The 8,862-nt window shown below is 42.3% G+C and overlaps 1 long non-coding RNA gene across 1 annotated transcript; it reads right to left on the bottom strand.

The window, feature by feature from the left end:
* Window positions 1-446: 446 nt before the first annotated feature.
* On the bottom strand, window positions 447-8,852 carry LOC308057416. Its single transcript, XR_013925264.1, has 3 exons — window positions 8,747-8,852; window positions 2,172-2,217; window positions 447-692 (listed from the first exon to the last, which is right to left on the bottom strand). It is a non-coding gene; the product is annotated as an uncharacterized lncRNA (long non-coding RNA).
* Between the last annotated feature and the right edge of the window lie 10 nt (window positions 8,853-8,862).

Raw genomic sequence — 8,862 nt, 5'->3', positions numbered from 1 at the left:
GTAAACCTAAGGCGCATAAGGTGACAGCAACGTAAAGTGCCCTGTCCTCCAGCATGACCACTGGTAAAGATTTCACTTTATCGGCAGAAACAATCACGGCATCTGGACTGAAGCAGCAGGCTCAAATCACATCAAACAATGTCCTAAGCATTAAAGTAACACTGGAAACATTAAAAACACATAGGGTGAAAGGATTAAGCAGAACAAAGGGAATGCTTTCGTTAAAACACAGAACATCAGTGGAGAAAAAATAATGCATCTACCTTAATAAGAAACATTCTGACAATTCCGTCACGCTCAAGAATCAAGGTGAGTCATTCTGCTAGTCAGAAAAAAACAGGTGTGCTTCTTAGAGTGAGTGCAAAATAAAACACCTATGCATCAATAAACCAACAGGCAAGTGCAATGTGCTTGACATCCATTTAATAGAATTCACATTTGGACTGCAATAAACACATTTTCACATCTGAACTGTGGGATGAGAAACTATAGACGCGCTATGTAAACAAAATCCTTTCCGGAGCTTTTTTCCCAGCATTTTGTTCAAATCAGGTAATTTTTGGTTAAAACATCGCGGTACTCCTGTACTGCCCTGCAAAGGGGATCCTGGTCAACGTAGATACTTTTTGAAGATCCATCAGAAAATACCATGGGAGAAGCTCCAGCAGATCCAGCTTCAAGTTCAGCAGTGGCTAGGGAGAAGAGAAACAAGATTCCGGTGTTGCTTTTACACTAGACAGGGCCAAATCAGTCACTATGAAAACATCATGGATAACTGGAGAGACTATAATCCAGAAAGAGATTTAAAAACTTCCAAGGGATCGTAACAATCAAAGGGCTACGCACAAAGGAAGAAACAATCTTTTTCCACATTTGCTTACCAGTCAACGGTATTTCTAAAGCCAGTGAAAGAAATTCTATAGGCTACACAGCGAACGTCTTCAGGGAATCCACAAATGACTCCTGCTTACACCAGTGCTAAACTGAGCCCCCCTGCAGATCTCTCGAACCTCCAGTATCTGTTTTCCTTGAATGTTCAAAGCAGTGATTTATTGGAACTCTACTCCTAAAAACCAGCTTCTGCCTTCTCTGTGACAAACTTAAAAAGAATCCGCCGGTGAAAACGCAAACACCTTTGCAGTGCAGTCAGGCCAGGACAAGTCTCCTAGCCTGGCACTTTCTTTGAGGGGCGTCTTTGTAACTCACCCTGGCAAAACCCTCTCTCCTCCACAAAAACACATACTCAATGACAGCAAGCCCACCTTTACTGTTCTTCTCCAGCCACATTTTTCAGACAAGGTCCTGAAACCAAACGCACTCTATGACACCTAGCAGATGCACAGTCAGGTTCAAAATGCACACGGATGAAATGCAACGGCTTTGTGTCCATTCGGACACACGGAACGAGCTGTGAAGCTACAGCTGAACACTCTCTGTATTACCAAAAGCATGCAGGAACAGAAGGAAATTCTCGCAGGGGCCACCTGCTTTGAAATAGCACCAGTCACTGCAAAGCAAAGCAGTGACTCTGGAGGAACGACTACCCTGAAACAGGTGGAATTCCTCTTTTGACATGTTTCATGCTATGTGTTAAAAGCATTCAACTCATCTTATGTTTGCCTAAGTGCTACTAAATCATTTTTTCCTAAAGAAAGGGTATCTTTCATCACTGATTATATTTTTCTTGCTTATTCAAAAAAGACTGCAACATAAGCTACAAATACAAGCAATGAATAAGAAATAGCAAAAAACCAAGGTCCAACAGCAGAGAAGTGCACGGTATGATTTAGTGCGGAATGCAACTGATGCACATGGAAGAAGCAGTGATGGCTGAAGTCTATAAACATCTTCTCTCTGGGCTTCTTTTACGTTTGACGTTTGTGCTCAAGGATTCACTCTAGAAAAACGTGACTTCAGCTTAAGCCAAGTGCACCCGTGTAGAGGAAGTGGGTTAGTTTTCTCTGCACTTGTCTTTTTCAGGCAACTGCATAACATTCTACACAATCTTTTGGTAAGCTGGAAGTTTTCACATTCGAGTCTAAACTGGAAAGCTAGCAGAAAAACCTCCCTGTGCTTAGCACAGGAACTTCACAGCTTTCAAGCCATTATGTTCAAGAGTAGGAACACTCCTCTTTTTCCTTAAAAATGCCCCTAACATAGTGACACATTACCTTGTTTAAGTTCTTTAGCGATTTTTTCATCTAGTTCCTGCCGTACCTAGAATTATACAGAAAATACAGTTAATATTTTAACAGTTACGTTTTTCTAATATTAAACTTCTAAAACATTCTTAAAATCCACACATAATGAGAGAAAACCTAAAAATATAATTCCAAGTAGACACATCTTGGTTTGGGGTTTGATTTCTACTGAAGAGAAACTTTTGGTCCATCGGGCTGCAGCTGCCTCATTGCTCAGCAACGTTAACAAAACAATTTGTAACTCACCAGCTGGATTATTACTGGGAATTTAACAAAATACACAGGAAGAAAGCAAGAAAGCCTAGCGCAGTTATTGCAGTGAAGGTATGGCTGAAGTTCAAACACACGAACAGAATGTCAGCTACATGCCGAGATAGGTACAAATGCCACCCACAGGGACAAATCAGCCAGTTGAGGCTGGCTTCTGCAACTTCACAGAGAGAAGAGCTGCACCAGCAGCTGCTGCAGGATTGACATACACCATTTGTATAGAAAAAAGCGTGCGCCAATATTCTTCTTTTCTCCACCTTAAGATGGGAAATTGAAAGAGCTCCTACAGATGATGCCAAAACTTCTTTATTGTTATTGCAAATACCACGACACACATTTATAAAAACATAAAAGCACACACAATTTTTTCTTGCAAACTGTGTACTAAGAAAAACAACCGCAGCTACAGCTTCTACGCAGCGAGTGCTGTGGGGTTTATTATGTAGCTGGAATCAGCCTGGATCACTACAAAGGAGCACTTACGCCTCTTCTCCCCTAGAAAGTGGGTATTGTTACCAATTAAGTTATTCTCACTTATGATTCTGCCTTCAGAAGCCTTCACAAGAAGGAATCACATCTCTTAATTTAAGAGTCACAGTCCAAGCGCTATATGCTGCTGTTTACATTTGATGATACCTGCTACTCCTACATTTTTTCCATTAAATTTGTGACACGCAGAAGTGAATTTCCAAACAGATATCATACAGCTTCCAGGGCTACGATGGCCATGAAGATGCTGCAGGGCTTGGACCTCGTGAGCTATATGGAGAGGCTGAGAGCTGCAACTGTTTCTTTACTGGAGAACAGGAAAACTCAGAGGGACCTTATCTATGTGTATAAATACCTGGTGGGGGGAGTACAGAAGATGGAGCCAGACTCTTCTCAGCGGTGCCAAGCAAAAGAACAAGAGGAATAGGCACAAATCCAGATAGAGGAAATTTTAACACAAGGATTTTTACAATTATTATTTTTTAAAAAATTGTAAGCATGGACAGACACTGGAACAAGTTGCCAGAAAAGGTTGTGGAGTGTCCATCCTTGGAGATGTATAACACTTGGCTGACAGAACAGTGACAAAACCTGCTGTGGCTGACCCTGCTTTGAGCAGGGGTGATGCTGGACTAGACCATCTCTAGAGGCCCCTTCCCCTCACTCATTCTGCAACTCTCTTGATTTTAGTACTGAATTCCTGGGGGAAGGAGCATTTATTTTATGAAATGAGCAGATCCACCTAGCAGCATAACAACAACAAGAAGAACGGAAACACTGCACAGGGTACTCAACAGGACAGAGAGAGCAAGAGCCTCAGGAAGGAAACCACTCTGCTTACCCTCACAAGAGGAGCAGTAACAGGCAGTAACTGCAAGGGTCAAAGGAGCGGGGCTGTAAACCAGCGAAGCGGAGGGAAGGGCTCTCTCTCCAGGAACACAGGGATAGCTGGGACCAAATTCACCAGATCCTGCAGGAGAAGCACCACTCCGTGATACTTCATTGAAATACTCTGTGCCAACAGAGCTGCATGAACAATGGAAAAGGACCCCCCAAATCTCTAATTGTTTTCCAGCAGGTACAAGCAGAAGCAAAATTCCGGGGAGAAAGGACCCCCTAACTCCTGAGACGAGACACAGGTAACAGAAAAAAGCAGGAAAACTAATGCCTAGACCAAAATACGGCCCAAACCCAGGACCAAGCCCAAGCAAATAAGTAGCAGTTGAGGTGTTAGAAGAAACCACTTTCCCTGGTTTCCTGAGTCTTCACAATGACTAGAAGGTCCACAGGACCCTCTGCAACATGTACAAATCAATCAAGAGAAGAAAAAGGTCTTGTTTTCCTCTTATCCATTCCATCAATGTCTTTGTGATTCTCATCCATGTCTGAGGGAAGAGAAATAGGTGGAAATAAAGCCAACACACTGATTTCTGAAAAGGGAATGAATGAAGAGCCAGGCAAAATACACCTCCGAGGACCTTAACTTGCCTCCGCTTTTCTCCTTCCCCCCAAACTCCTGGGAAAGGCATCACAGCTGAGTGTCCCAAACCTCCTGAGCAGGTACTTCTCACCTCACTGCACATCTCTTCAGGCGGTAACACACCAGGTGTTCATTTGCAGCAGGCACCTTCTCAACAGTTCTTTTTCAGAAAGTGGTGTTGACTTACTACTTATCCACACAGGCTGCTTTAGCACAGAGTAAGCTGGATCCTGTAAGACTCCGTGAGATGATGCTCCGAGTCTGGAGTACCGTACTGTTCTGAAGTTGAGTTCCTAGACACAACTGCTGCGACCACCAAGAACTTTTTGTATATCAGAAGTGGCAAGGAGGGTAAACCAGCCTACTCCTAGAGCTCAAAGTTCCATTATAACAGATTAAATCCATAGACTATCATCTCACAGATGGTTAACTACCACAGAAGCCATTGCATTACATCTCACAGATGGTTAACTACCACAGAAGCCATTGCATTACAAATACATAAAGCAGAGAAGTCCCCTGCAGCAGTCATTCTTTCACTTGGACAAACTAAAGTTCAAAATATGTGCAGTGTTAGGAAAATGTGAATACATCAGTAAGTTTTAATCAAAACCTAACAGCATAAACAACATTTCCAGTATAAAATACCATCCCAACATTAAACAATGCTGGCTGCAAACCTTGCCATGTATCTGGCTGCAGAGAAGAGAGACGGACAGATTTTTGATTAAGGAGCTGAAGAAGAAAGAAAAACGGCCTTAAGTTCACAGGTCTTCAGTGAGAAACAAGAACGTGGCCTACATGTAAATGAAGCAAGTAAAAAAGCTAACAACAAAGACTGCTACAAGAGTGCAGAAAGCCAAATCAGAAATGGAACAGAAATTGGAAGATGAAGTAGGAAGCAGACATTTCCCTTCCCACATTAAACTGGTTTCATTTATCCACTGATTCACCCTGGTTGCAGAGTTCACTGTTCTTGTCTGTCAAGACACCCATGTTCATTTTCACCAGCCTTTGCACAGCTCTGAGGATTTAAGCTTGACATTTGTTAAACCTAACAACAGGACTCCAGTCCCAAAACCTCCTTGCAGCACTTGCAGGAGACATTCCTTGCCTTAGTCTATGGACTAAGGGAGCAGGTCTGAAATACTGAATTGCTAGTTGCTACAGTCACTGTCTAATTACATGCACAGAATTTGTCAAGTACTTGTAATTTATTCCACATTACTGAAGCTCTAATACAAATAAAAACCACCAAAAAAACCCGAAGACATTGCATGTGATTGGGATTCTACTGGTTAATAAGCTTGTGCCAATATGAACTTTTTTTGTATTTTTAAAGATCCTTTTGCACTTCAAGGTTATTCATTTCTGTAGCGTATATATTTGATAAAGGGGAAGGGGCTATACTGTGATGGAACACATTTCTTTATGCTTTTTTAAGAATAACACGCTCATTTTTTTGCTGAACTTGTGATATGACCATCTTCAACATGTACGGCTCTATGTGTAATCACTGATAGTCATGCTTAATGTTTAGGAAAACGGTGCAATCTTTCAAGCCTTTAAACACCAAATTCCTTAGTTAAGTCTAAAGAAGAAACTGTGTCCACTTGCTACTGGAGCACTTCTTCCTCTTGTCAGCATCATTTACCAGGGTTTTTTCCAACAGCTGCAGGACCAATGAATACCATCATTTTGAATAATAGCAGTGTGAACTATTTTCACCTCTTTGCCCCTGAAGCTATTTCAAAGCTTCTGCACAAACGAAATTCACACAAACATCTTCCTCTTCAGAATGGCTGGCATGTTCCCTACTTCCAATAGCCTTTCTCACCTTGAGGAAGCTACTACAAGGAACACCAAATCTGCAGAGAGCTTTGACTAAAAAAAGAAGCCTCAAAGGACTGCCTGAGGCACACTGCAATTTCAGCTTCTTAACTCCCTGTCATTTAGAGCTTCAGTGGCAGAAGCATTTGTCATCTCCAGCCAAGGCAGCATCCTGAATTTAAAGGCAAGGCAAATTCTGTAGAAGGGAACCAGGTTAGTGGGAAAACAAAGCTGAGGCATAACTGAAGTAAACAGTGAAGAAAAGGCTTAGAGTCAGAGAAATTCTTCTGTTTTGAAACAGTCTGGTGAACAGACAGAATACCAGGCAGCACAACCAGCAAAGCATTTCAAAACAGACTAAAACTATAATCTCTGATTTCTTCCCTCATGCTCCAACTTGCCTCCTGAATGGCACGGGACTCCTGCGGAAATGACAGCACAGACTGTGCATCTGGTGATTTTGCATTTGGAAACTGATTGAGATTTGCCACCCGTTATTGTATGCAGAGGGATACATGCAGTTTTTCCCTTTTGTTACTTCCTGACTTCAAAGTCTTATGTTCCAATTCAATCCTCTTTTCTCAGATGCATGTTATGCACATGACACACTGCACCCGACTGAGAACAATTAAGCCCGCAGTTCTAAGTGAAATACTCACCTAGTCCTCTAGCAACTACTGCACCTCTGAGAACTCAGTTCCTTTCTTCTGAAGGACTCCAGAGAAGATCAGGTTTTAAGACTTCCCTGAATACACTGAACGTCAGGTGACTTGAGGCTACAGGCAGTGCCACTACAATTAGTCTCAGTTGTTCCCTAACTGGTGATTACAGGAAGAAATATCATAAAGAGATGTGCAGCTAGATTTAGTAACAGGGAGGTTATTCTTTTTTTCCTGTTTCTTCTTCAAAAAAAGAAACCATAACTGTTAAACCCTTTTCTTTTAAACTAGGACAGCTTTTTTCCTAGAAGTGGGATGGTTTCCTCCTTTGCCTTTTTCTTCTTGTAACATCTCGCTCCCATCTCTCTCTCTTTTTCCCCTGCCCTCACGTGCTCCCTGCTCCCTGTCCCTCTTGTTCCCTTGTCCTGGCTTTCTCCTTACTTCAGTTTTGCAGTGGATCCCTGAATTTCGCCTCCTTTCTGCTGCTTGCGTGCAGAATAATCCCTGCAGGTGGTACAGTACTAATTGCCTCCCACGTTCTTTAGGTAGTGTTTTGTCCACCCCTCTGACACAAAAAACACATTCACAATGATACAGAAAAGTTCATCTCTTCACTGCCGCTGCTACGCATTACCTACACACCGCTTTGTCTATTTTTGTTTTGTTGTTTGGTTTGGTTTTTTCTTTTTCTTAAACCAGGTGCAGTATGTAGACACGTTATTTTAAATGGATTCTTCCCAGTGTAGGTGGGACCAGTGAACCAGGGTAAGGCTTAAAAGTGAGCGAATGCTTCTCACATCCATTCAACAACAGAATACGCGAGGGACAGACACTGACTGAACAGGCAAGCTTGCCCATGCCTCAGTCCTATGCTAGGTGGGAAACGGATTACAACGACTGACATCTGTTTCCAAGTCTCATGATATCACGTTTACCATTCTGTGAGGGATGTGCTATCATGCTGACTGCTAATTACAGGGCATACTTTGACCAGAGGTATTGCAGAGGTTGCAGCTTTTGTACAAAATCAGAAAGCTCTGTAGACTTCCTGAGGAGCAGTTACATATAACACCACATAGCAGGACCCACAAAATCAAATGCCTCCTATGCACAGCATACGTCCCGCACTCAAGTGAGAAGTTACGTGTCCTGTTCATACCATCCTAGTTTTGAAGCATCCCTTTGTTGGTATTGTACTAAAACAAGTTCCGGTGAAGAAACTGCTAGCATGAACATCAGTGAAGGAGGAAAAGGTGTCTCAAAGAAAGATGTCTGATGGGATTTTGCACTCATCATAAAGTTAGGTGTTTTAAAAAAGGTCATCCACAGAATGGCTTGGGTTGGAAGGGACCTTAAAGATCATCCAGTTCTAACCCCCCTGCCATGGGCAAGGACACCTTCCACTAGACCGGGTTGCTCCAAGCCCCACCCAGCCTGACCTTGAGCACTGCCAGGGATGGGGCATCGGCACTAAATTTTACTGAAGAGCTTCTTTGGCAGCTTCCTATGCCACAGTATTCTTCATCACAGTTTCTCTTGCAAAAGAGAACTTGCAAAAAAAACCTGTTATGCAGTTCATCATTTAGAACTCAGTATTTTTTGGTCTTTGAGCGCTTCTGGAAATTTTATAACCCTAATGACCAGAAGTCTTCATTTCTACCACCTAGTTGTATACTGGTTTGATGAGCAATTTGGTTTAGCATATTAGAGCATATGGTTTGGAACTAGAAATGGATTCTGACTTTAGACTGAAAAGCACAACCTTGCTTACAGATACTCTTCAACACTAGTTGAGAACAGTATTTAAAAACGCTTACCTTAGCCACATAGGCTTCAACTCTGTTTCTTGATGGTAACGTATTCACGGTTGGGGTTAGGAAGCTTCCTGCTAGATTTAGACTTCTATTCAGTGCCAGATCGTTGCTAGTGTGTC

This window comes from Falco punctatus, assembly GCF_963210335.1.
Source record: "Falco punctatus genome assembly, contig: scaffold_58, whole genome shotgun sequence".
NCBI classification, from domain to species: Eukaryota; Metazoa; Chordata; class Aves; order Falconiformes; family Falconidae; genus Falco; species Falco punctatus.
This window is presented reverse-complemented; position numbering and strand designations above follow the sequence as displayed.